This window comes from Oncorhynchus nerka, linkage group LG4, assembly GCF_034236695.1.
Source record: "Oncorhynchus nerka isolate Pitt River linkage group LG4, Oner_Uvic_2.0, whole genome shotgun sequence".
Lineage (NCBI taxonomy): Eukaryota > Metazoa > Chordata > Actinopteri > Salmoniformes > Salmonidae > Oncorhynchus > Oncorhynchus nerka.
In genome coordinates this window covers 29,975,040-30,002,192 of record NC_088399.1, presented here as the reverse complement: position 1 = coordinate 30,002,192, position 27,153 = coordinate 29,975,040, and the positions used below count along the sequence as shown (strand labels likewise).

The window sequence follows — 27,153 nt, the reverse complement described above, 5'->3', positions numbered from 1 at the left end:
AGGCGAGCAGGCCAGAGGTGGATGAACGCAGTGCCCTTGTTTGGGTGTAGGGCCTGATCAGAGCCTGGAGGTACTGAGGTGCCGTTCCCCTCACAGCTCCGTAGGCAAGCACCATGGTCTTGTAGCGGATGCAAGCTTCAACTGGAAGCCAGTGGAGAGAGCGGAGGAGCGGGGTGACGTGAGAGAACTTGGGAAGGTTGAACACCAGACGGGCTGCGGTGTTCTGGATGAGTTGTAGGGGTTTAATGGCACAGGCAGGGAGCCCAGCCAACAGCGAGTTGCAGTAATCCAGACGGGAGATGACAAGTGCCTGGATTAGGACCTGCGCCGCTTCCTGTGTGAGGCAGGGTCGTACTCTGCGGATGTTGTAGAGCATGAACCTACAGGAACGGGCCACCGCCTTGATGTTAGTTGAGAACGACAGGGTGTTGTCCAGGATCACGCCAAGGTTCTTAGCGCTCTGGGAGGAGGACACAATGGAGTTGTCAACCGTGATGGCGAGATCATGGAACGGGCAGTCCTTCCCGGGAGGAAGAGCAGCTCCGTCTTGCCGAGGTTCAGCTTGAGGTGGTGATCCGTCATCCACACTGATATGTCTGCCAGACATGCAGAGATGCGATTCGCCACCTGGTCATCAGAAGGGGGAAAGGAGAAGATTAATTGTGTGTCGTCTGCATAGCAATGATAGGAGAGACCATGTGAGGTTATGACAGAGCCAAGTGACTTGGTGTATAGCGAGAATAGGAGAGGGCATAGAACAGAGCCCTGGGGGACACCAGTGGTGAGAGCACGTGGTGTGGAGACGGATTCTCGCCACGCCACCTGGTAGGAGCGACCTGTCAGGTAGGACGCAATCCAAGCGTGGGCCGCGCCGGAGATGCCCAACTTGGAGAGGGTGGAGAGGAGGATCTGATGGTTCACAGTATCGAAGGCAGCCGATAGGTCTAGAAGGATGAGAGCAGAGGAGAGAGAGTTAGCTTTAGCAGTGCGGAGCGCCTCTGTGATACAGAGAAGAGCAGTCTCAGTTGAATGACTAGTCTTGAAACCTGACTGATTTGGATCAAGAAGGTCATTCTGAGAGAGATAGCGGGAGAGCTGGCCAAGGACGGCACGTTCAAGAGTTTTGGAGAGAAAAGAAAGAAGGGATACTGGTCTGTAGTTGTTGACATCGGAGGGATCGAGTGTAGGTTTTTTCCTTCCATGCACTCCACTAGCTTTGTGCTAAGGCCTCAGCTTTTAGTGTGGTATTACATTTCTCAAAGAAGGCTTCTATTCAAATAGGACTCATTTCATACAACAGGACACTGAGCCACAAGCACAAAACCAGCCTGAGTCTGCATCCCTATTTTGAAAAAGCTACACACTATTAAGGGTGCCATTTGGGACTCAGCCCAACCCAGTCCTACCCCAGCAAACAATAGATCCTCTGAACGTGATGCAAAACACTGTTGCTAACACTTTTACTGGACTGTACTTCATGATAACCAATTCCGCTGCGAGTATGCAGCAAGCCACACAAACTTATCAGGTTGTTTCAGATTATATCACAAGGCAGTATCTCCACTGACACACGGCTCTCGACCTTCGCCTCTCCCGAGTCCGTACGGGAGTTGCAGCGATGAGACAGGACCTTAACTACCAATTGGATACCATGAAATTGGGGAGAAAATAGAAACAAAAAAAATATATATATATATATTTCCAACTGAGCGTTTTTAACCGCCATGATTGAGTGTAGTCTGGCCCAGGGGTGTGAAGGTGAACGGAAAGGCACTGGAGCAACGAACCGTCCTTGCTGTCTCTGTCTCTTCCCTGGCCTCTCCACTGGGATTCTCTGCCTCCAATCCTATTACAGGGGCTGAGTCACTGGCTTACTAGTGGTCTTCCATGCCGTCCCTTGGAGGGGTGCGTCACTTGAGTGGGCTGAGTCACTGACGTAATCTTCCTGTCCAGCGTGGCGCCCCCCTCGGGTTCGTGCCGGTCTTCGTGGGCTATACTCGGCCTTGTCTCAGGGTACTAAGTTGGTGGTTTGAAGATATCATTAAAACATGTTTTTCAACCACTCCACAAATGTCTTATTAACAAACTATAGTTTTGGCAAGTCGTTTAGGACATCTACTTTGTGCATGACAAGTAATTTTCCCAACAATTGTTTACAGACAGATTATTTAACTGTATCACAATTCCAGTGGGTCAGATGTTTACATACACTAAGTTGACTGTGCCTTTAAACAGCTTGGAAAATTCCAGAAAATAATTTCATGGCTTTAGAAGCTTCTGATAGGCTAATTGACATCATTTGAGTCAAATGAAGGTGTACCTGTGGATATATTTCAAGGCCTACCTTCAAACTCAGTGCCTCTTTACTTGACATCATGGGAAAATCAAAAGAAATCAGCCAAGACCCCAGATTTTTTTTTGTAGACCTCCACAAGTCTGATTAATCCTTGAGAGCAATTTCCAAATGCCTGAAGTTACCACGTTCATCTGTACAAACAATAGTACGCAGTAATAAACACCATGGGACCACGCAGCCGTCATACCGCTCAGGCAGGAGACGTCTCCTAGAGATGAACGTACTTTGTGAAAAGTGCACCATCCCAACTGTGAAGCATGGGGGAGGGGGGGGCAGCATCATGTTGTGGGGATGATTTTCTGCAGGAGGGACTGGTGCACTTTACAAAATAGATAGCATCATGAGGAAGGACAATTATGTGGATATATTGAAGCAACATCTCAAGACATCAGTCAGGAAGTTAAAGCTTGGTCGCAAATGGGTATTCAAAATGGACAATGACCCCAAGCATACTTCTAAAGTTGTGGCAAAAAGTCAAGGTATTGGACTGGCCATCACAAAGCCCTGACCTCAATCCTATAGAACATTTGTGGGCAGAACTGAAAAAGCATGTGTGAGCAAGGAGGCCGACAAATCTTACTCCGTTACACCAGTGTGATGAAAGAAATAAAAGCTGAAATAAATCCTTCTCTCTACTATTATTCTGACATTTTACATTCTTAAAATAAAGTGGTGATCCTAACTGACCTAAAACAGGGAATTTTTACTTGGATTAAATGTCAAGAATTGTGAAAACTTCCGACTTCAACTGTATATCTGGAGTATTTCTCCTGTATGAATTCTCTCTCTCATCGGCTATGAAAAGCCAACTGACATTTTCTCCTGAGGTGCTGACCTGTTGCACCCTCTACAACCACTGATTATTATTATTTGACCCTGCTGGTCATCTATGAACATTTGAACATCTTGGCCATGTTCTGTTATAATCTCCACCCGGCACAGCCAGAAGAGGACTTGCCACCCCTCAGAGCCTGGTTTCTCTCTAGGTTTCTTCTTAGGTTCCTGCCTTTCTAGGGAGTTTTTCCTAGCCACCGTGCTTCTGCATTGCTTTCTGTTTGGACAGCTGGCAGGCCTGGACATGTAGGGGGAGTACTATGACTTTGATTGGCTCCAGGCCTGGACAGGTAAGAGGAGTACCATGGCTCTTGATTGGCTCCAGAGGGGCCAACAAGGGTTGAAGATTCTGGAGCTTCTTATTGTTTGTACAAAGAGTCAGAGACAATAGTCAATGTGCAGCTGAAGTGGATGTGTTAAGCTCACCCAATGTGGTCTAGGTGTTAAAAAATATATATCCTATTTATGAGAATGTTTAAGTAACCAGAGCAGATTACAGGAGCAATTCCGTTTAAGTGCCTTGCTCAAGGGCACAGACAGATGTTTAACCTAGTAGTCGGCTAGGGGATTCGAACCAGCGACCTTTCAGTTTCTGGCCAAACACTCTTAACCGCTAGGCGCCACCATAAAAATAGTCCATGAGAAAAAAATATGTGCTATATACTGCATGGAAATGACTATATATGATGCTTTAAATCAATCAGCAGAAGACATCTTCAAAGGTTGAAGTCAAAATGGACGCAAACACTGTCAGCACCTTATCATTGTGTGTGTGCCTGCATGTGTGTATGCACGTGTGTATGCATGTGCGCTTTGATCCCAAGTGAACCTGGCTCAGATCCTCCCAGGGCGTGGAGTGTTAGTGGTCGAGACATGCGAGCATGTTTATTTAAAGTGCATTATGGGAAGGTGCTGACGTGATGTCAGAGGACCATCAGTGGATCAGTGCAGTGATCACCATTTTATTGTTGAGCTGCTTCTGCAACCTGTTGGATCCTAACAAGTCTGTTCATGTGATTTCATCGGCCCACTTTGTCACTCAATGAATAATCACATATTGTTTCACCTTCCTGTGAAATCCTCCCTAAGGGGATTTCTCACTTCTCCAAGTTTCTCTGAAAATGTGTGTGTGTGTGTTTGATGAGGTACAGGAATACACACAAGCACATTTACAATTGACATGGAAAGGGGGGGGCTCACCTCATCCTATATCAATTTGTAGCCCATTAGGCCTCTGGACAGAAATAATGCACTATATAGTAAATAGCGGGCCATTTGGGATGTTGCCCAAGACAATAACTTCAATAACACATTCCTGCCCTGCTGCATTTCACCGTCACTGATAGACCAGCTCATTGTGATGGTATGCAAACTTTCACAAGACACACACAGGTCTGTGTTGTGAACAATGGCAGTGAGGCAGAAGAGCAGTAATTTGTCAGGGTGGAGCTGAGGGAGAGTCTCTATGTTGTTCTCTATCTGAGATGGGTAATCCTCTGTCATGCAGAACCACCAATGGACTTGTCTGCATGAGGTGATATTCTTGCTGTAAATGTGTAGTGTAGAATTTTGAATGGAAATCAATTTTAGGTCCCGACAAGGAGAGTATATGCTGTTTGTGTGCGTTATTATGACAGTGTGTGGTGTGTGTGTTCAGACAACTCCTCACCATTGTTGCTGTGTCTGACACAGTCCTGAAGCACAGCGTGCCACTTCTTCTGCTCCTTCTCTGTCAGCACACAGAAGTAGTGGTGGCAGGCGTACGGGTGCCACAGGATCAGGGGGAATTGGGTGGCACACTTCACAAACTGACCACTGCCCACCTTGGCCTTTATACCTAAAACACAAGCACACATTCAGGTTTATCAGTGTTCATAGCCTCCTCAACGGGGCACCAAAACAAAGAAAACATATTGAATCAGAAAAGGAATTCCAGAACTTGTCCAATAGGAAACACTCATTGCTAAATGTTTTGCTACAATATTCCCTAATGAATATGGCCCAGCTAGTCACAGTACTTTAGTACTTGATCTCACATTGGGGAAAGTGCTGGTTATTCCAAAATCCAACAGTGTCTAATAATCAGCTGTTTATTATACACAAATCAGCTAGTCAAGTGTAACCAAATCATATCTCTCACCTGGCAGGCTGGTGTTGATCAGTTCAAGATACTCCTCCATGGAAGTTAGAGCTTTGTATCCAGCACAGTTGATGGTTCCTTTAGGGCGCAAGCTCCTCTCGTGAGCCTATCAGAGAGTATAGATTTCAAGGGGAGGGTGAAAAATGTACAAACAGTTCAGAACCATCAAATCACAGTTAAAGCTGTGACCTAAACGATTCAGACTAGCTGGCATGTAAATCTGTCTGATTATGAAAGTAAAAACAAATCTAGCAACAACAATCTAGCGACCACCCTCACCATTTTGTTTTCGTAGAAGCTGATGTTGTAGGTGTCGGCCACGAAGACAAAGCGGTTCCTCCATCTCTTGTTTACCTCCAGGTACTGGAACAGACCCCCAGAGAAGATGGAGCGGTCCTCCAGAGGGTTCTACCACACCAGACAGTTAGCATTAGAGCTGCTGTCACTTGTATTATTGTACTACGTGAGTTTTGGTTTGATTAGAGAACAAATTGATACAATTCGGTTCGATGCACTAACAACTGTTGCATAAACACATTCATTTTCCTTTCTAAATGAAACTGAGCTGGGCCTGTCTGAGCTGACTTCTGTGTGTGTGTAAATGATGTATGTCTATGGTGTATGTATTATGTAGGCTCTTGAGCTGAGCCATAAGGGAGACTAGGCATCTACCACCTCACTACGACTATCAGATCATTTCTTTTACCTACGCAAAAACAAAAGTATTTTTCATTCTATAGCTTGTTCTCCATCTTTTTAAATAGCAATCCAACATGTTTTCAGCACTTATTTCCATGACTGATCTAGCCGATTAAACTCAACTCCACGATTTACGATGGAGTTGATTGGCGACTAGTGTGGGCAGACTGGAGCTCTGACAACACAAAATGTTTTCAGAAAAAACTACTGATTTCAGCACCCAATGAATAGTGCGCAATTACACAGGACAATGTCATACTGTATCGGCATCTAAGCATCGTGATAATATCGTGTCTTGAGGTCCCTGGCAATTCACAACCCTAATTAGTTAGTACCAGCAAAAGCAGTAATGATGGGCTTCGTCCCGAATGGCACCCTATTCCCTATATAGTGCACTACTTTTTTTTTTACCAGGTCAAACATAATGCACAATAAAGGGTATAGGGTGCAATTTGGGACATAACCGTGGTGTTTGCAGTTGTACAAGCGATGCTGATCTGCATGGTCAGTTAGTTACCAAGTCAATTACAGAGCAATCAATATAATTCAGACACTATTTAAAAAGGACTGAAAACCACACACTAATGCTGTTCAGGAAATAAATTGGAAACCATTGGTCTAAACATGTCTTGTAACATACAGAGAAGGCATCACGTGTGTGGAACAACAAGGTCCTGACACAGGCAGGCTGTATCTCAAATAGCACCATAGGGCTCAGGTCAAAAGCAGTGCACTATATAGGGAATAGCGTGCCATTTGAGACTCATACATACAGTAATGTCAGGCCTGATCTCATTTGACACGCTGGTGGAGGTTGAGACTGGATGGCTAAAGTGAGAACACACAGGTGTGGCATATTGTTTACACCACCACTTTCTTTTTAGATTTCCTGTTGTAGATCAAATACTGTAACTCAAACAGCATAATCCCAGCTGAGGAAGAAAGGAAGGGGGGGGGGGGGGGGAGCTGGAGAAGAAGAAAGGTTATGTGTGCTTGGAAGGTGCTAACTGACAATGCTTGGTTAAAGGTGCCTATGAGTGCCTCTGTTTTAATCTGAAAGAGTTTTGTGCTGTTTCCTTGTGTGAATGTAAGTATGTGCATGTGTGGTTGTGTGTGCGCGCGCATGTGTCGATGCATGCGTGTCCCTACGCAGAGCATCACTTGGGTACTGAAGAGAATAGACAAGGAAAGCAGTCACAAGACTCTTAGCACCATCACTGTTTGTTCATGTGTGAAATGGGCTTTAATTCCCTCCAGTGACGCGATGGTGGAGACAAAACACAGAACTCAACAGTATTACAGTGGAGATAGCTACAGTACACGTTTCATATCTGTGTCCATAGCAGTGTAAACACTCACGACCTAACAATGAGATAAAATCTTAAGGGAGACTCAGAGAAGGATGGTGAGGTAGATAAAAAACAGAGGATGAGGAGCGGAGGAGGATGAGTAGGAGAGACACAGATGGCGTGGGAATACTGTGATAGAGGAAAATGAAATAACTGAATAAACGGAAGAGGGCTTAATGTGTACATTAATGTATAGAATTTATCATAAAAGGAGAGAAAATTCACGAGGGTGCAGTGAGATACCCAATGGGTTGGACGATACTTTTACCATCAATCATCTAAAAATATATATATACTTAAAGAGGAAATCAACCAATCCTCCACCATTAACACAATGGAAAGGTCAAATGCATTATTATCTAAATGTTGAAAGTGCATGGGTGACAGAGAGAAACAAAATGGTGCAGTTTGAGGCCATGTGGAGGAGGGTAATGTGGGTGCTGGAGATGGGGGTGTGAGCAGGTGGGTCTGGGCAGGTGTGATGTAGTTGATGTTTGTGTGTGTGTCTGTATGCTGTCGTTTGTGTATTGTTAAAAAAAATATATATATATATATATATTATATATATATAAATATAAACTCAGCAAAAAAAGAAACGTCCTCTCACTGTCAATTGCATTTATTTTCAGCAAGTTTAACATGTGTAAATATTTAAATGAACAAAACAAGATTCAACAACAGACAAACTGATCAAGTTCCACAGACATGTGACTAACAGAAATGGAATAATGTGTCCCTGAACAAAGGGGGGGGGTCAAAATAAATCAAAAGTAACAGTCAGTATCTGAGGTGGCCACCAGCTGCATTAAGTACTGCAGTGCATCTCCTCCTCATGGACTGCACCAGATTTGCCAGTTCTTGCCCCCCCTGTTCGGGGACACATTATTCCATTTCTGTTAGTCACATGTCTGTAGAACTTGTTCAGTTTATGTCTCAGTTGTTGAATATTGTTATGTTCATTTAAATATGTTCATTTAAATATTTACACGTTATATGTTTTCTGAAAATAAACGCACTTGACAGTGAGAGGACGTTTCCTTTTTGCTGAGTTTATATATAAATAAAAAAATGGAAGAGGGACAGATGGAGCAAGAGAAGAACAGAGGAAGACACAAAAACAGCAATAGGGGGTAAACGAGTGCGACAGAGTCGTTTACGGGCCGGCCTCTTGCCTTGCGGTGCAGGAGTTGTGACTGGGGCGCTCCTCCCCCCTCGATCTCAAAGCGGACACTGTTGAAGAGGGCCACTGCATACTGCTGCTCGTACACATGGCCAAACTCCCCCGTCACCTGCCTGGTACGAGCTGTGGGCAGAGATAGATGACAGTTAGAGACACATTCACAGAACATACACAACACAGCTGCAGAGCGACACAGTCTGAATAATCCAGTATGTAACGTAAATGACAACAGGTGCCAAGTTACTCAAACATCAATGTCAAAACAGACATGTCAATGTGGAAAAACAGACAGACAGAGAGAGAGAGATGCTAGACAGTCACAGAAAAACAGCCACAGACAGAGAGAGTGAGAATGTGGGAGAGCGGGAGAGAATGTGGGAGAGCGGGAGAGAATGTGGGAGAGCGGGAGAGAATGTGGGAGAGCGGGAGAGAGAGCACAGCTAGGCCACACAGTCCCAGAAACTTCAGCTGGCAGCAGGGCCAGAGCATGACACATCAGCAATGTCACTCATCAGATCACAGAGGACGTGGTCTTGAAGAGAGGCTGTGAGACTACCGAAGGTGGCATAGACGACAGGCTTGTGGAGAGGATATACTTTAGGGTGACTCGTAACGAAAGGTGGACTGGACTCAGACAGGTAAAGCAGAGAGACTGTGGAAGAGAGGGCATTAACACTCCAGTATTTTTACCACCTTTCTATCAGCCATATATGAAAAGCCAAGCAGTAAAATTAAAATTGCTCTCACATGTCACTATAAGGAATTCTACCAAATCATGAGTTATAGTATGTTTAAACAGAGACATCATTAATTGAGAAAGGGCTAAACACACAGAGTGTACAAGACATTAAAAACACTTTCCTAATATTAATATTGGAGGTGCAACCACCTTTTGCCCTCAAAACAGGGAATGGACTCTACAAGGTGTCGAAAGCACACAGGAAACTGTTGAGCGTGAAAAACCCAGCAGCGTTGCAGTTCTTGACACACTGAAACCTGTGTGCCTGGCACCTACTGCCACACCCTGTTCAAAGGCATTTAAATATTTTGTCTTGCCCATTCACCCTTGTTTCAAGGCTTAAAAATCCTTCTTTAAATCTGTCTCCCTTCCTTCCTTCATCTCCAATGATTGAAGTGAATTTAACAAGTTACATCAACAAGTTACATCAACAAGGGATCAAATCTTTCACCTGGATTCACCTAGTCAGTCTATGTCATGGAAAGATTTCCTAATGTGTTTTTACACTCAGTTCATAAAATGTAGTACAATAAATGAATTCTAAATTGGAACAGATAATGAAGACTTCTACAGTCAAGGCACATTAGAGCCTACAATAACATTGTACCTACTGAATTTGTACCACACTACAGACTATATGGAGATACAAGCATCAGGATGTTGAATGGTAAAATACCATGGTCTAACCAGCAATAAAGACCATCTTCTTTATTATAAAAACAAGTGATTTTTGGTAGGACTTTTTCTAAATATAGCCCTTTTCCTAAAGATCCCTTAGAGTCCACAGGCTTAGCTTGTGGTGGCTCCGTGTTCTCAGCTCAACTCATGACACAGTAATCTGTGAGATGTTTATGGTAGGGGCGCCACAGGAAAGAGAGAACAGTCTTTGAGTAGGGGGCAGGAAGGAAAGACCTGACAAGATAGGAAAGAGGGGAGAGAAGTCATCTCAAAGTAACACTCAAACACACGTTCACACTTTCGGTGTATTGTAATGCACTGTATAAAAAAACATACTTGGTTCAATCCTGGGTTTCAGAACCCCAAAATTAAATACTGAGAAGGATCTAGGTCATAGATACTAAAAAGGGTGTTCCCCTCAGTTCCACCTGTATAATATATTCCACGCTGGTCTAATTCATCATGACACCACCCTCAGTGTGTATTTGTATAACAGTGGAAACAGGCCAGCAGGGCTTGGATGTTGTTTGAGTCATCATGAGGGTACCAGATATCTCCTGCTACATCCGTGAGCACTTTGATCCATTATTTCCCACACATTCTCTGTACTGTGCCTGTGACCTCTGACTGAGAACAATACACTAGACACCCATGTGTGTTCTCTGAGGACCAGAGCTAGCCCCATTCACAACCAGAGGCTAGAGTTGCTATTTCATTCACATGCTGCACTTTCCACAGGCTGGGTTAGGGTGCCAAAGCCTGCAGACTGGCCACAGGGAGAGTTAGGTCAAATGACACACTTCCCCACTGGAATGAAGGCATGGCTTGAACGACAGTCTGCAGCAAACTAAACTGATGGGAGATTCGATTGCACTTAAGGGCTAAATGAGGAAACTGTGTGTGTGTGTGTGTCTACTTAGATCCCCGTCATCCCAAATACAAGGAGCAGGCAGTCCCAGTGCCGGGGATTAGAGACTGACAGCACAACCACCTACTTCTAGCCTGTGTTTGAGAAAGAAAGGCAGAAGGTAGAATGGCAGACAGAGTGAGTGAGTGTACAGTAGTCAGAGTGCACTGATCATTTCCCTTCCTGTTTCCATTGGGTGCAGATGATCTAAAGAGCTGGAAAACTAAGAATCAGCAGACATCCTGTAGCTTGAATGGTACACTGTCACACTGGGATGTAGGCTAGGCTTACTGTACCATATTGTATAATATAATGTAGTAACCCTCCTACTGTGTTCCGGTTGAATTGGACCGATTTACTAGTTCTCTCTGAAAAATGTAGTTAATTTAATCTGATTGTCAAAAGGTTCCATGACTTTGTCCACACAGGGCATCTGAACACACAAAATACAATTTGATGATTTCCATTACATTTTGGGTGTTTTATCTAACTTTTGTACACCTGTGGCGTTCCCGGTTTTAGTGTATAACATTTAGTTCAGGCACAAGCCCGTTCATCAGATGGACACAATTCCTCTCCCAGACCCCCCACACCCCACCCCACACACACACACACACTTCTTGGCTTCCATAGCAACCACTCCCCAACAGAATCTTTCCCCCACGGGAACCACACCTGTTGGCATTCTCACAAACAATAATATATAGAACTTTTCTCGCAGCTTTGGCATATAAAGCTTTTTGAGGCCTTGCACACATTTAATTCTGTGGCAGCACAATATCTAAACGATATACTGTATGTGAGGCTCTTGATCATATCTTGATCATGACACTGGTGAGGAGGAGAGAGTCCTTGTTAAACTTTGACAAAGTCGTCTGTGATAAATAGCACAATAAGTTTCATCTGGAGTATTTGTTATATAATAATCCATACATTATGCTTTTTTTACACAAAAACGAGTTGTATGAGCTCAGGTCAATGAGGCCTACAGGTCATAAATAGCAAATAGAAGGAACACAGAATGAATTAACATGAAACGAACACAATAGGAGGGTTAAAGGGATGGAGGAGTGACAGACAAGGTTCACAAGGTTCACTGACACCTGATTAACACAAGTCTAGGAGTAGGAAAGAAAACAGAAATGTGTGTGTGTCAAAGAGGAGTTCAGCTGCTGAGAATGTGCATTGATAGCACATGTGGAGATGTCGACCAGTACAGCCAACTACTCCAAACAGTATACTCCCAAAGGAAAAGAGCTGACTAACCACTCCCCCACAGGCACAAACATGTGTGCAGACACACACACACATACTGCTCTCACCTTATGCAGTGGGTTCGGTAGTGACTGTGAAATAGACTAAATGTTTAAGATGAAACAATAGGAATATGACAGGTGGAAAGAAAGCTGCAGAGAGAATGATGGATTTTTAGGCCAAAATAACTGCATTGTGAAAGAGCGAGAGAGAGCCAGAGAGGGAGGACAAAATAGGGCAGTGTGTGAGAACCAAACTGTCTTTCTGCTCAGTAATCCCAAGGCATGTTCCTACCTGTTTCTTCTTCTGTACACACACTCACTTCCCTCTCTTTCTTTCTTAATCTGCAGCTTTAGACATCGTTGGAAGCTATACAGGGACAGAATCCTGAATCTCTCAGCCTCATGGCAAATGATGTAGACTAGCTTGAAATGAGCTAAAAAACAGCACATTTTTCCTTTTTGCACCCCCTTGTTGCCCTCAGAACAGCCTCAATTCATTGGGGCATGGACTCTACAAGGTGGAGGCTGGATGTCCTTTGGGTGTTGGATCATTCTCGTTTTGTACACTCAGTATATATAGTAGTCAACCGAGAGTCATCAGTTCTTTCGACCATTCGATTGGTTGAAATTTTTAAACGTGTATTTTTCAATATGTAGACACACCCCATGTTAGAATAAAATCAACTATATGTAGGCTACATTGTATGATGCTTTAAGCACTGTGACTTTAAAATGAAGACACAAATGACTAAAGAGGAAGCCAGAGATCAATAAAGCCTAACCAGAAGTAAAAACCTGTTCCCAACCCCCCTCCTCCCGCTGCTGGCCTTTGCAGATTCTGCCATTTTGCTCCTGAAGTTGCCAGTAATAGGGTACACCAGCATTCTGCAACTTTTTCCATTTGTAGTGCCAAGTTATTATACCATTTCTACTGATCTGCTTGCCAGTTATGATTTCCATATGCACATTTTCATGGAATAATTTAATTTATAATAAAGTCTTCATATCTCAAAATCAATGTAATGTGGTTAATCAAAATTCTATCTAAATGAAAATGATACAAACCTAAAAGTAGCTTCTATTGCCAATACGTACAAAATAGCCTACATAAAGCCAACAAATAAAAACATTGCAGCCCGCAGGTTGAAAATATCCTGATAAAAATCCTATAAATCACATTGGCTCTGTATGGCCTGTCTGCAAGGAACTTGAAACATTGTATTAACTATTAACTTGGGTCAGGCCTGCAAACTTCCAACATTTTATACAATATTCTGGGCCCTCAGAGTTTACCATGCCAGTGAGCTCCAGACTAAAAGCTGTATGGTATTTGCACAAGGGATAAGAAGTAATCAGGTTGGCCTATGTTATGACATTTGCATCGGATCAGAGCATGAACTACTGTCTTTCTCAATGGATGTAAAAACAGACTTTGTTCACTTGCTTTTTGAGGCGAAGAAGAAATTACTTCGAGAAGCTCCACAGTAATAGTGAGTTAAGACAAATCAGAAACAGTATCAGATTCCCAAAATGGGCACATTTATAAGCCTACATTTGCGCACAGGCCAGGCAGCCTAGGCCTAGTTCTAGTTATTTGACAGGAGCGCTCCAAACAAAAGACAATGAATAAATTGACTACTCGTAAATGGAATCAAATAAATAACGTTTCCACTCCTACAATGACAAGACTATATTATTATTACTACATTGAATGCATTAACAGAAAGTACCTTGTCCAAACAAACATTGTAGATTAGAAATGGTAAACCATCCCTGCAGCCTACACAATGGATTAGACCACTCAGACAGGCGTGAATCAGACAGGTGTCTCGTGTGCCATAACATTTATTTTTGATATATTTGCCACAGCTCGACAAAAAAATAAATATTGGTTGACCAACAGCCTATCGACCAGTTGACTAAATGGGGTCAGCCCTGATAATAACCATCAAATCCATGATATAATAACCATCATATCGAAGTAAACTTGGAGTCATGCGATGACAGGTGTAGTCCTCCCACTACAACTCGGGAAACCATGCAGTTTATTAGGCTACAATAAGTTACGATGAACTTCACAGGGTGGTGGAAGTGCACTGTGATGAGTTTGATGAGCCTTAAATCGAGGGTCTTATTCTGGTGACATGATGATCTTGGCTGCCATTATCCAAAATAATAATTTGGTCAAACAGAAAAGTACATTATCCTCATGATTCCTGTAATGAAAGTGTCTGCCTGCCCCTGTACCCATTTAGTTGGGGCCTGTTGCTGTGTCAAGCGAACCACAATGCTCTGGGAGAAAGAAAGGGTTTTCTGATTGTATAACATTTAAAAATCATATTGTGGGGAAAACACAGCCATTCTGATGCCCCAGTTGAATAAATGAGGTTATCAGCGTTCTATAGCTATACTTTTTATTTCGCAGCTCTCAATTTTCAGCTCAATAGCAACTATTTTTACAACCAAAATATTTTATATGGTTTTGAGATATGAAATGCGCACTGGCAATTGCGATTACCTAGGTAGGGCATTAAGTGATATGCAGTTTGCAAACAATTCATTATTTTTGAACTAACTCTTTGTACTGACTCGAGAGTCATGATTCATTTTTTTCCAGAGTGACTAGTTATCTGTTTGACCTGCTAGTGCTGGCCGCAATGAGTCCTACAGCAGGATTAACACACGCTCCTCCGGCTCAGCGGCTCCAGAGACATGCGCCGACCACCAATTATCTGTCATATGTGTGCAGGAAAATAGATAATGAGCAAAGAGAAGAAAAACACATCTACCAATAGGTGCCCTTCTTTGCAAGGCATTGGAAAACCTCCCTTGTCTTTGTGGATGAATCTGAATTAGGCTTGCCATAACAAAGGGGTTGAATACTTACTGACTAAAGATATTTCAGCTTTTCATTTTTTATTAATTTGTAAACATTTCGAAAGACAATTACATTACAGGGTATTGTGTGTAGGCCAGTGACAAAAACAAATTGAATCCATTTTAAATTTAGGCTGTCACACAAAATGTTGACTCAAATGAAAGTCGAAAGATTCCTTCTTTTGAGCCGAACTTCCCAACACTAATGACTACGAACACTGAGTATCATATTTAGAGTTAGCAATCTAGCTAATGTGTTTTGAGTTTCTAATATAAACTAGCCTTTGGTATTAGTGCACATTAAGATGTAGGCAAATTCATTCAATTGGAGAATTTATTTGTATTTTAATTCTGGAGCCCTATTTTAAAATGTAAAATAAAACAGCCTAATTGTCAACCCATAATGAATGACAATCACTGGATTAGGTTGCACATAAAGGAAGGCCCGGAAAAACGGAAAAGACTCCAACCAACCGAGCCATAGACTATTCTCTCTGCGTCCACATGGCAAGCAGTACCGGTGCATCGAGTCTGGGACCAACAGGCTCTTGAACAACTTCTATCCCCAAGCAATAAGACTGATAAATAGCTAACAAAATGACCACACGGATTGAGTTAACCTTGTATTTTTATTGACCTTTTACTTAGCATTGTCTATGCACACTCACAGGGCCCTAAACACACACTCCATCCTCTTCTCACTCACACAAAATATGCACATACATTTATACTAACTCCACACACACCCACTCACATACAAGCTGCTGCTGCTACTCCGTTTCTTATATCCGGTTGCCTAGTCACCTTACCCCTACACAGGGGTGCAACTTTCACTGAGGGGGGGGACATTCTGAAATTGCATTTTTTCCCCCCTCAGTTTTATAATCGGAATGTGACACAAAACGAGACAATGGTGTGCTTTAGGACCATGTGGACGCCTCCAAGCGGTCGGGTAGGCTGTTTGGAGTGTTTATCTGACCGGATAAAAAAATTATAATTGTTTTTAAAAAATGCCTCCCCCACTTCTAAAACCGAAGTTGCGCACCTGCCCCTACACCTATACCTCCATCACTCCAGTATCCCTGCACATTGTAAATATTGCATTGGAACTGACCCTGTATAGTATGCTTACTTAGTTCTGATTCAGAGGGGTTGGGTTAAATGCGAAAGACACATTTCAGATGAATGCATTCAGTTGTACAACTGACTAGGTATCCCACTTTCCCTTCATATTTTTTGTGTTTTTTTCTAGTATTACATAGTTATTGATTATCGCAATGTTGGGTTTCGAGATTTCAAGAAAGGAATTTCATTGTACTTATGCATGTGACATTAACTTGAATCACAACATGAAACAATGTATTTCTTGAATACGATCTCATTTTTTAATAAAGCACTGAATTACTTTATAAGATATATATATATATATATATATATACATACAGTATATATATTATGTGACGGGGTGGTGTGACCAAATCATGGGCTGGTGCAACTGAAAAACTTAGTGGCACCAGGGGAAATGTTAGTCTGGAGCCCTGTGAGGGTGAGTCTGGGGGGAAAGTGGCATACAGTGTTTCCAGCCACAACCACATATCCTGGATTCTGAGGTTGGAACCCCAGACAGTGTGGCTAGCCATGGAAAATACAGGTCTGGAGTAGCCTGGTCAGACCACACTTCACCCAAGCAAACTCATATAATCAATTTAACACGACTGAATTGAGAAATGGTTCAGTGAAACACCCCAGCAAACATGACCCCATTGGCCTCATGTGGGTTTTCACGCCAGTCCGACATGGGCTAGTCGTTCCAATAAGTGTTCTGTTGTGTGATGACCAATTTCTCTTTTTTGTACACTGCCAATGACGAAATCTTTAAAGATACTTCAATACCTAAGTGCATGTGACATATGAGAAACGTAAAGGGAAATTTCACTGCTGCTCTATTTCACTATATATGTCCATTAATATGTTATTAACATGTCATAAAAATCAAGAATTTATTCACTACACGGAAATCGAGGGTTTCTACATTTCACCAGTAGAAAACGGGCCATCTACATTTGCTGGTTGTAAACCAACCACCATATCCAGAATTCATCATTTCTGGATGTAGTACCGTCCTGGTGGAGGTGGATCCAGTTGATGTGAATAATCCCATGGAGAAATAAAAATGTCTGTTTGTAGCCAACACTTCCAGACAGCGGATTTTGAAACGGATCGGAAGTCTCAACTCATGGTGTTGCCAGGTCGAATGTTGAAACGTAATGCTATTCCATCGATTTTCCACTTCACGTCAAAGAATAAGGCGTCCGATCAGCTAACATCAGCGCAGCAGAAAAGAAGAAGTCGAGCTGACGTTACCTAGCCAACTAGCTAGAGAACTACATTTGTTTATCTAAACCAACATTTCCCCAGCTTTCATAACATGCTGGCTATTAAAAAAAAAACCTTTTAACATTTTTTCTCTTCTTCATTCCACACTAGGAAGAGCTGGCCGCATTGCCAAACTTCTTCCATTTTAGAATGGAGGCCACTGTGTTCTTGGAGACCTTTAATGCGGCAGACATTTTTTGGTACCCTTCCCCAGATCTGTGCCTCGACACAATCCTGTCTCGGAGCTCTACGGACAATTCCATCGACCTCGGTCTGAGGTCCTGAGCGCTCTGGAACAGGTTTTCATCATGGATCTCTCTGTACTTTGCTCTGTTCATCTTTCCCCCGATCCTGACTAGTCCTCCAGTCCCTGCTGCTGAAAAACATCCCCATAGCATGATGCTGCCACCACCATGCTTCGCCGTGGGGATGGTGCCAGGTTTCCTCCAGACGTCGCACTTGGCATTCAGGCCAGAGTTCAATTTTTGTTTCATCAGACCAGAGAATCTGGTTTCTCATGGTCTGAGTCTTTTAGGTGCCTTTTTGGCAAACTCCAAGTGGGCTGTAATGTGCCTTTTACTGAGGAGTGGCTTCCGTCTGGCCACTCTACCTACCATAAAGGCCTGATTGCTGGAGTGCTGCAGAGATGGTAGTCATTCTGGAAGGTTCTCCCATCTCCACAGAGGAATTCTGGAGCTCTGTCAGAGTGACAATCGTGTTCTTTGTCATCTCCCTGACCAAGACCCTTCTCCCTCAATTGCTCAGTTTGGCCGGGTGGCCCGCTCTAGTAAGAGTCTTGGTGGTTCCAAACATCTTCCATTTAAGAATGATGGAGCCCAATGTGTTCTTGAAGACCTTTAATGCTGCAGGCATTTTTTGGTACCCTTCCCCAGACCTATGCTTCGACACAATCCTGTCTCGGTGCTCTACAGACAATTCATTTGACCTCATGGCTTGGTTTTTACTCTGACATGCACTGTCAACATATGACCTTATACAGACAGGCCTTAAACAAATCATGTCCAATCAATTGAATTTACCACAGGTGGATTCCAATCAAGTTGTAGAAACATCTGAAGGATGAGCAATGGAAGCAGGATGCACCTGAGCTTAATTTCGATTCTCATAGCAAAGATTCTGAATATTTATGTAAATAAGGTATTTGTTTTTTCATTTTTAGTACATTTGAAAACATTTCTAAAAACCTGTTTTTGCTTTGTCATTATGGGGTATTGTGTGTAGAAAGATGGATATTAAACAAAAAAATCAATTTTAGAATAAGGCTGTAACGTAACAAAATATGGAAAAAGTTTTTTTTTTTTTTTTTTACAAGTGACTAGATGATTCCTGCTGCATCGAAAACCAATAAAGTGTTGACTTCAACATCTGGATCGTCTCATTGTGGTATTCATTAAATTAATTTGCATAAACTAGCTACAATCTTACTGCGAAACAGATCATTTCAACTACAATTTGTTGGCAAGTAAACATGTTTCAATAAAATATAAGTAAACATGGTTTGTTTAAGACAAGTTTATTTGCTCTGGAGACCGAGGTGAGTTTACACAGCAGTATGCAGGAACAGTTATGGCAACACATGACATATATACAATAGAAGAAAAATATACTACTAACGCCTATAATAAATACTACAGTTTTACAAAGGGAAGACTTGCATATGGTGGGTTTAGGTGGTGCAGTGAGGTGTTCAGAGTCACTTTGATACAAGGGGAGATTGTTGTTATGGGACCTTTCACATCTCTTTGAGAGTCATCAACTTCTTTGTATCCAAGCGGAATTGTCTGTGAAAGAAAGACAAACTATTAGACATTTGTGGGCAATCGCTGTGTACTGTCTGTATTGCTATTGTAGCAGCATGATTTAGAATGAAGTAATAAGGCCTGAAGAGGTGTGGTATATGGCCAACATACCACAGCTAAGGGATTTTCTTATGCACGAGTGCCTGGACACAGCCCTTAGCCATGGTATATTTGTCATGAACCACAAACCCTGAGGTGCCGTATTGCTATTATAAACTGGTTACCAATGTAATTGCAGCAGCAAAAATACATGTTTTGTCATACCCGTGGTATACGGTCCGATACTGGTCTTTCAGCATTCAGAGCTCGAACCACCAAGTTTATAATATGAGACACTTTGAAATCTCAGACACACATTAGCTAGCTAGCTAGCTACAACATACAGGTATAGTTACTCCAAGACTAATATGAGTCATAAAGCCAGAGTCATTCCTTTACTCTTCGTCATCAAAACATTTCCCTAATTTTGCTCCTAATGAGGTGCACGGAAGCTAGCTAGGCTAGTTAGCTAGCTATAACTTCAACTATAGTACATTTTAGGTTTAGGAAACAAAGCTAGCTAGCAAAACTTGGCTTGTAGTGGTACTAGCAAGCCCCGTTATGGACGAAAATCACAAAATTGTACTGAACAACACATGTTAAAAGAGAGCTTATATTGCTAGCTAGTTAACGACTGCAAAACAACTTACTTGTTTGTCATTTGCCCTCCTTATCCAGCCGCTGCTGCTTGCTGGTCTCGCAATTATTTTTCTCGCTGTCTCAACTCCTCTTCAGTGCATTCCGGCTCAAATAAATAGGGCTGTACCTTCCTATGTAAAACATATATATTCTTTGTCCAGCTCTTCTTGGAAAGAGGAATAAACAGAGGCAGCTATTGTAATTATTTAGTGCACGGTAAAATAGCTCCCAAGAACCTGTAGAAACGAATATCGGCCCCGTTTTGAAAAAAGCCCACCACCACAATTGGACAGGGTCAAACTACTGCCCAAACATTATGCTCAAGCTGACTGTCCTTGGGAAAGCAGTTATTATCTTAGCTACAGATTGTTAGAACAGATAATGTGATTTAACCAAATACTTTTGTATCCATTACTGGGAGTTACAGGTTTGTTCTCGATTCGGCCAAACATGCATCTTCTAAAATGTATGTGTCCAGTTGCAGATGGTGCATTTGAATATAGAGAATACTCCATTATTAAAATACATCCATTGGAAATATTGCTAAATTAAGGTTGGTCGAAAATTATCTGTCCTATACACCAAACAGTACCTAACCTGTAGCCCTTGATTGTGACTCTCAGTTCCATTACATTACACAAATGAGTCATTAGACAAAGGCATCTTCTGTATGGGGGAGTTTGCGGTAGGGTTTTGGAAGCATAAGGACCTTTTCTTTCATATCAGCAAGAAATAATTATATATATTTTTTTCCAAAAATGGTTAAATTGATACACACCTTTGTCAGGTTCCCACAACGCCATATTTCCATGTTACATTGCTTGTTTACAGTGGTGTAAAGTCCTTACTAAAAATACTTGAAAGTACTTTTTGGGGTATCTGTACTTTACTATCTATATTTGACAACTTTTACTTCACTACATTCCTGAAGAAAATAATGTACTTTTTACTCCATACATTTTCCCTGACACCCAAAAGTACTTGTTCTCTTGATAATCATTCAAAATATAACATCTCTGGTCATCCCTACTGCTTCTGATCTGGCGGACTCACTAAACACGTTTCATTTGTAAATCATGTCTGAGTATTGAAGTGGCTATCCATAAAAATACAAATACATTTAAATAGTGCCATCTGGTTTTTAACTATTCATACTTTTAATACTTAAATGTATTTTAGTAATTACATTTACTTTTTAAAGTATATTTATAACCAAATACTTTGACTTTTGCACAAGTAGTATTTTACTGGGCGACTTTCACTTTTACTTTAGTCATTTTCTTTTAAAGTATATATAAAAAATATTTAAAAAACTTTGACCCCTTTTTCTCCCCAGCTTTGTGTTAAACAATTGGTAGTTACAGTCTTGTCCCATTGCTGTACGGAGAGTCGAAGGTCGAGAGCCATGACTCCTCCGAAACACAACCCTGCCAAGCCGTGCTGCTTCTTGGCGTACTGTTCACTTAACCCGGAAGCCAGACGTACCAATGTGCCGGAGGAACCACCGAGGTCAGCTTGCAGCCACCCCGCACACCACAAGGAGTCGCGTGATGGGACAAGGATATCCCAACTAGCCAAACCCTCTCCTAACCCGGACGACGCTGGGCCAATTGTGCACTGCCTCATGGGTCTCCAGGTCCCGGCTGGCTGTGACACAGACTGGGATCGAACCCAGGGCTGTAGTGACTTCTCAAGCACTGTGATGCAGTACCTTAGACCGCTGCGCCACTTGGGAGGCCCTGTATCTTTACTTTTACTCAAGTATGACAATTGGGTACCTTTTCCACCACTGCTTGTTTACCGAAAACATACGGAAGACAGAGTGGACTACCTGTACTAATTAGCTATCTGCTTCGCCGTACACCTGTGTGTGTGAATGGAAGACAGACACCACAGTCGTGTTGTCAGTGAAAAATACTGTTGGCTGTAACTGTAAAAAAAAACAGTTAAAACAGCATACAGTAAGTGTGTATTATGCATTTGTGAAATTATTTTGTGATATGAAAGTAGAGGGATTTATGGTTCTAGAATCATACCACAATGGAGAATCAATTCACGTTTAGATGGAGTATTTGGCTGTTTTGTCTTCTAGAGACAATTCACCCTTTAAACAGAAAGTGTAATGTTCTTGGACAAAAGAGTATCATTAGGCTCTTTTTGAGCGACCTAACCTGTAACTCCCAGTAATGGATACCAGAAATCTTTGGTTAAATCACATTATTTTGTGTAACAATCTGTAGCTATTATCATCTCTGAGAAATAAGGTCTTTCAGATTGGGTTTGATTCAAATTGGGAGAGTTTGTCCGTTTAGAATGTAATTCGGCTGAATTTTATGCGAGGAAATTTGACATGATGTAGTATTCTAATTTATTGCAACAATGTACATTTTAAAACGTGTAACTTTCGAGGGATGCTGACTGTCGAGTAAGTTTCCTGTGCGGGAATATAAAAAACAGTGGGTAAGGAGCCCATATCCTTTTAAAGGAATTGTCTTGTATCTCTTTTCACATTTTACGCAAATATATTAAGCAGCAATTCAACATGTAAATTGGAGGGAAAGTCAAGGAGGAGCTTACCGGTAATCATCTCTCGCTTGCCTTCGTCCAGGTGAGTGGAAATTACATCCCCCATCGTTACAGCCCCGCTGGTTAACCAACAAACCCCAAGAGAAGGGGCAAAAAGGTGCGTTGGCCAATGTCAAGGACAGTATCTCAACCTAGGAGAGGAATAAATACACTAGCCTTCCGCGTATGACTTCGCCTTTCCCTGAAACTACGCCACATACAATGTTTCAAAAGCAAGTTGATCGCTTATCCGCCAGAAAATCTGCGTCGACAAAAAGTGGTGGAAGAGCGTGTCCTGTTGTACCTTTTCTGGATCGTGAGTAAAATCAAATGAAACGTTAGAAAGTGGGCTAAATTAGTTCATTCTGACAAGACACACCCTCTCAAAATCATCACTCCATCGTGTTCAGCCTGGGTGTGGCTTTTAAAGGAATATTCTGGGTATAAAATGACCAGACTGTGGAGTGCATAAAGTACCCTTTTGTGATTTACAGAAATGATATCTGGCCCAAATGTCAACTTCATTATTGACGTGCGGAAATGTTTCTTTTAGCCTTTGCAAAAAAATGTAGGCTAATAATCGTTTTTCAACACTAATATAGCGTAGGCTACATCTATCATGTCATGAGTGATGATGTTATTCTGTAAAGTTTCTGTTTTTGTAAGAAAGTAATCTTTGACAGGAAACAAAATGCCATATCTAGGGAGAGGATGATGAGCTAGGGATGGGGATGAGACTGCTCAGGAGGAGGTATACTGCCCCCGTGTGGACCATCAACATTGGCAAAAGTGAAAGGACCACCACGGACCATTTTCATCCAGTGTTGGCTGAAGATTCTTGACCAATACTAATTAATTTTTATTTATTTAAATATTTTAAAAACGTTACAAGCGGATGGAGCCTGTTGTTGTGGTGGGCCAGACCTGTGTTGGGGACTTTTGTCATGTCCCTGTCACTGTGGAGGGGGTTCCCTGCTCTGCCCTGGTGGACACTGGGTCCACAGTAACTCTGGTGAGGCCAGATATTGTGCCAGGTTGGACTCAGTGTGAGCACACAACCGTGCAGCTCTGCACAGTCACAGGTGAGCTGGCACCCATGAAAGGGAAGGGAATAATGACTCTGACAGTAGGGGGCAGGTCCTGTGTGGGTGGCGGCTGTGCAGGACCCTTGTATACTGGGGTTGGACTTTCTTAGGAGTACAGGCTGCCAGTTAGACCTAAATGGGGGCACACTGAGCTTCCAGGGAGGGCCGGCAGTCACCAAAGCCCCCCCTAATGTCACATTCACGCAACCCAACAAACCCTTTACTCCAACAGTTAAAGCAGCAGAGACTCATGGCTGCCCCCCCTCCCCCACATCTGTGTGTGACTTTTCCCCAGCCTCCCTGTCACCTACGGCTGTGTGTTACATTCCCCCAGCTACCTCCACGACACATCCCTCTGTGAGCCCGGGCCGCGCCCCTCCAGCCCAACTACCCCAGATGGGAGAGGAGAGGAAACTGTCTGCAGTGAGGGAGATATGGGGGAGGAACTGTGTTGGTCTTGACCTCGAGCAGCAGGAACGGTTGAGGCAGTTGCTGTTTGAATTCAGAGACAGCTTTGCGCTGAGTGAGGAAGAGGTGGGTCAGACTCATCTGGTGCAGCATGAGATCGACACAGGTGATGCTCGATCCATCAAGATGCGTCCCCGCCGTATCCCGCTGGCACGCCAGGAGGCGGCAGACAAGGCTGTGTGGGAGATGCAGTGGGCAGACTTCATCGAGCCCTCAGACAGCCCCTGGGCGGCGCCAGTCGTCATGGTTCCGAAGAAGGGGGCAAGCTGAAGAAGGGGGGGTCAAACAGTAGCCTGTGTAAAGTTGGTTTAATAAACCGTCAATTCGTAAACTAAATCCTCTGTCTGGACAATTGTTCCTTTATGATCTAGTCAGGTCATTACAATATTTTTGCCATCGTGGGCCAGAATCATATTACAGGATTATACATCAGGTGGATGACTGTGTTGGCAGATATATCTACTGTAAATCACGTCCATATATGCTACTTATTTTCATTATTAAACATGCAATGAACTACACAGAGGGAAAAGTACACTGTGCATTCAGCACCACGGACAGAACTCTTGATAACGTGTATGCACAAAAACACAAGAAAGAGAGAGCTCAACATTACATTTAAACTAGCCAATCAGTGTGTAGAGTGAAGTCTCTGATGGGCATTGACTAGAGCAGTGAAGTCAGGTATAGTTTCTGACGTCGCTATGCGCAGGATTGCTGAGAGATGAGAGTCGGTAAGAGATGATCTGTGCCTTGACTTGTTTTGAATCACTGCATCAGACTGAAGATCGACAAGCTCAAATTGCAGGTCAGTGGGAACGTTATCCACATTGAAGGTGAAAGGAGAGGAAACCAACAGCATTTTCAGTAATTTTCCAACACTTTGAAATCCTCAAAACGACGAGAAAACTCACCGTTCAAAGCACGCATCCGCGATGTATACTTCTCCCGCTGGTCATCTGATAAGGAACAGACTAGTAGTGTCGGAAGGTTGGTGAGATTGTTGGCTTCTACTTGGCGGGTCAAAAGGAGCAATTTTCCCTTGAAAGCTTTGACAAGGCTGTACATCTGATGTGCAAAAAGGCCTTTCCCTTGTAGTTTGGAATTCAGTTCATTCATGAAGGCCATGATGTCCATGGTGAAGGCAAAATCAGCCAACCATTCTTTATCTTGCAGTTGAAGGAAATCCATATTTTCCTTTCATTTACAAAAACTCAGCAATCTCCAACTTCAGGTCCCACACCATCTCACGTTTGTGTGGTAGGGGAGATCTCCATGACCTGACTCTGTCTCTTCCAACAGTGAGACAAACTGCCTGTGGTTTAAAGATTTTGCTCTTATGAAGTTTACCACTTTAGTGACTGTATCCACAACATGGCTCTTTTTCAGAACACATTTTTACAGAGCACCTCCTGATGAATAATGCAATGCAGGAAAATGAAGCAAGTTCCTCTGTCATTTCAAAGTCTGGGGTTATGCCTTGTAAGAATATCAACAACTGTGCCGTGTCACGTGCATCACTGTTCTCATCCAGGGCCAAGGAGAAATAGGTGAAATCCTTTACCTTGTCTTTCAACTGTTGTTCCATATTCTCTGCGATGTCCTCGACACGATGTGTCACTGTTCGTCTTGACAGGGAAACATTTTCAAACAGCTGTTTCTTGTCGGGGCAAAGTATTGTTGCAGAGTCAAACATTATTTAATGAAATCGCCCTCAGCGAATGGCTTGCTATGTTTAGCAACTCCGTCATTTGCTGAATGCAGTTTCATGAAAAGTCCTTGCTGCTTTTGCAAATGAGAAAGCAACTCTTTTGATGCACTTGTCCTCTGCTCAGAAGACATATTCCTATATTTCTCTACATGCTTCGTCTGGTAGTGTCGGGATAAGTTGTAGTCTTTCAAGACAACGATGCTCTCTTTGCACACTAAGCCCACAGCTTTCCCTGATACCTCAATAGATACATATTTCAATGTCCACTCTTGCTGGAACACCCTACATTCATTGTCTACTTTCCTTTTCTTTGAAATCTTTGAAAAACTAATTTTTTCACAATTTCTAGCTAACTATTATTCATAACTGTGACGTGTGTCAGCCTGTCAGTCACTGTCTGTCCTCGTGCAGTTGTTATTTATACGTGCCTTCAAAGTAAATGTCCCACAAGCGGTGGGAGTTAAATCATTACACAAAGGCTGGCATTCATTGGGCTTTTAATTTGAATAACAAATACGTTTTTCAAAACTTTACCATTGTAAATTCTTTACGTGATCTGAGCATGATTCCGCGAACCGTATTGAATCAGGTCACGGGCCGCATCCGGGTCCCCGGGCCGGCCTTTGCCCAGGCCTTTATTAATTGCACTATATCTGTGACACACCATGCCCACAAAATGTTAGGGCCTACAAAAAGCTCTCCCAACAGCAGAGCTTTATTTTCAGCACCATGGAGTGAATCCTTACCGCTGCTACACCTGGCTGTCAGCGGAGCATTGACTGGCAGCGAAACAGTATATTCAGCCTAATTTACTGCCTTAAAAAAAACTTGCTGATATGGCTGACGTTCAGCACCTTTGAAATGTTCAGCGACAGAATTCAGTACATGGGCGTTCTTACAGTATTCTCCCTGTACACCAAGTCAGAACCGTAAGATAAATATAGAGGGCATATAAGCAGAAAATGAAAGCTCTTACAATATTCAATGATTACATTTCTATAAAACAGGCTATAGGCTACATGTGCACCACCAAGTCAGAACACTAGGCTAAGTTATGAAGGGGAAAGGGACTAAATTATTAGGGTTAGGCACATGGGCTACTAACAGCTTACTACACAACATACACTTAGCATTAATTTCTTCGTTCAGTATACAACATCTCCCTGGCATATTACATCATTATGCAGCAGCATACAATACATTTTTGGACTCACTTTGTTGTGCTGTGCTCACTTGAACAGGAAGGTGGCGCGGTGGTCACTGTGGACCGTTCAAAATGTATTTTCCCAGTCGGAGCTAGTTCTCAGTTGTCTTAAACTCATTGAAGTCTGAGATTCCCCAGTTCCGAGTTTCCAGTTGTTTTGAATTCCACCCGAAGTCATGCTGCATTGAAAGCATGGCCAATGTATTCAACTTTTTCTGGCCCATGACATGT

The 27,153-nt window shown here is 42.6% G+C and overlaps 1 pseudogene; it reads right to left on the bottom strand.

Annotated features, from left to right (window-relative positions):
* LOC115121767 (protein Niban 2-like) overlaps positions 1 to 22,834 on the bottom strand; it is a 44,601-nt pseudogene extending 21,767 nt beyond the window's left edge.
* Positions 22,835 to 27,153: the final 4,319 nt, after the last annotated feature.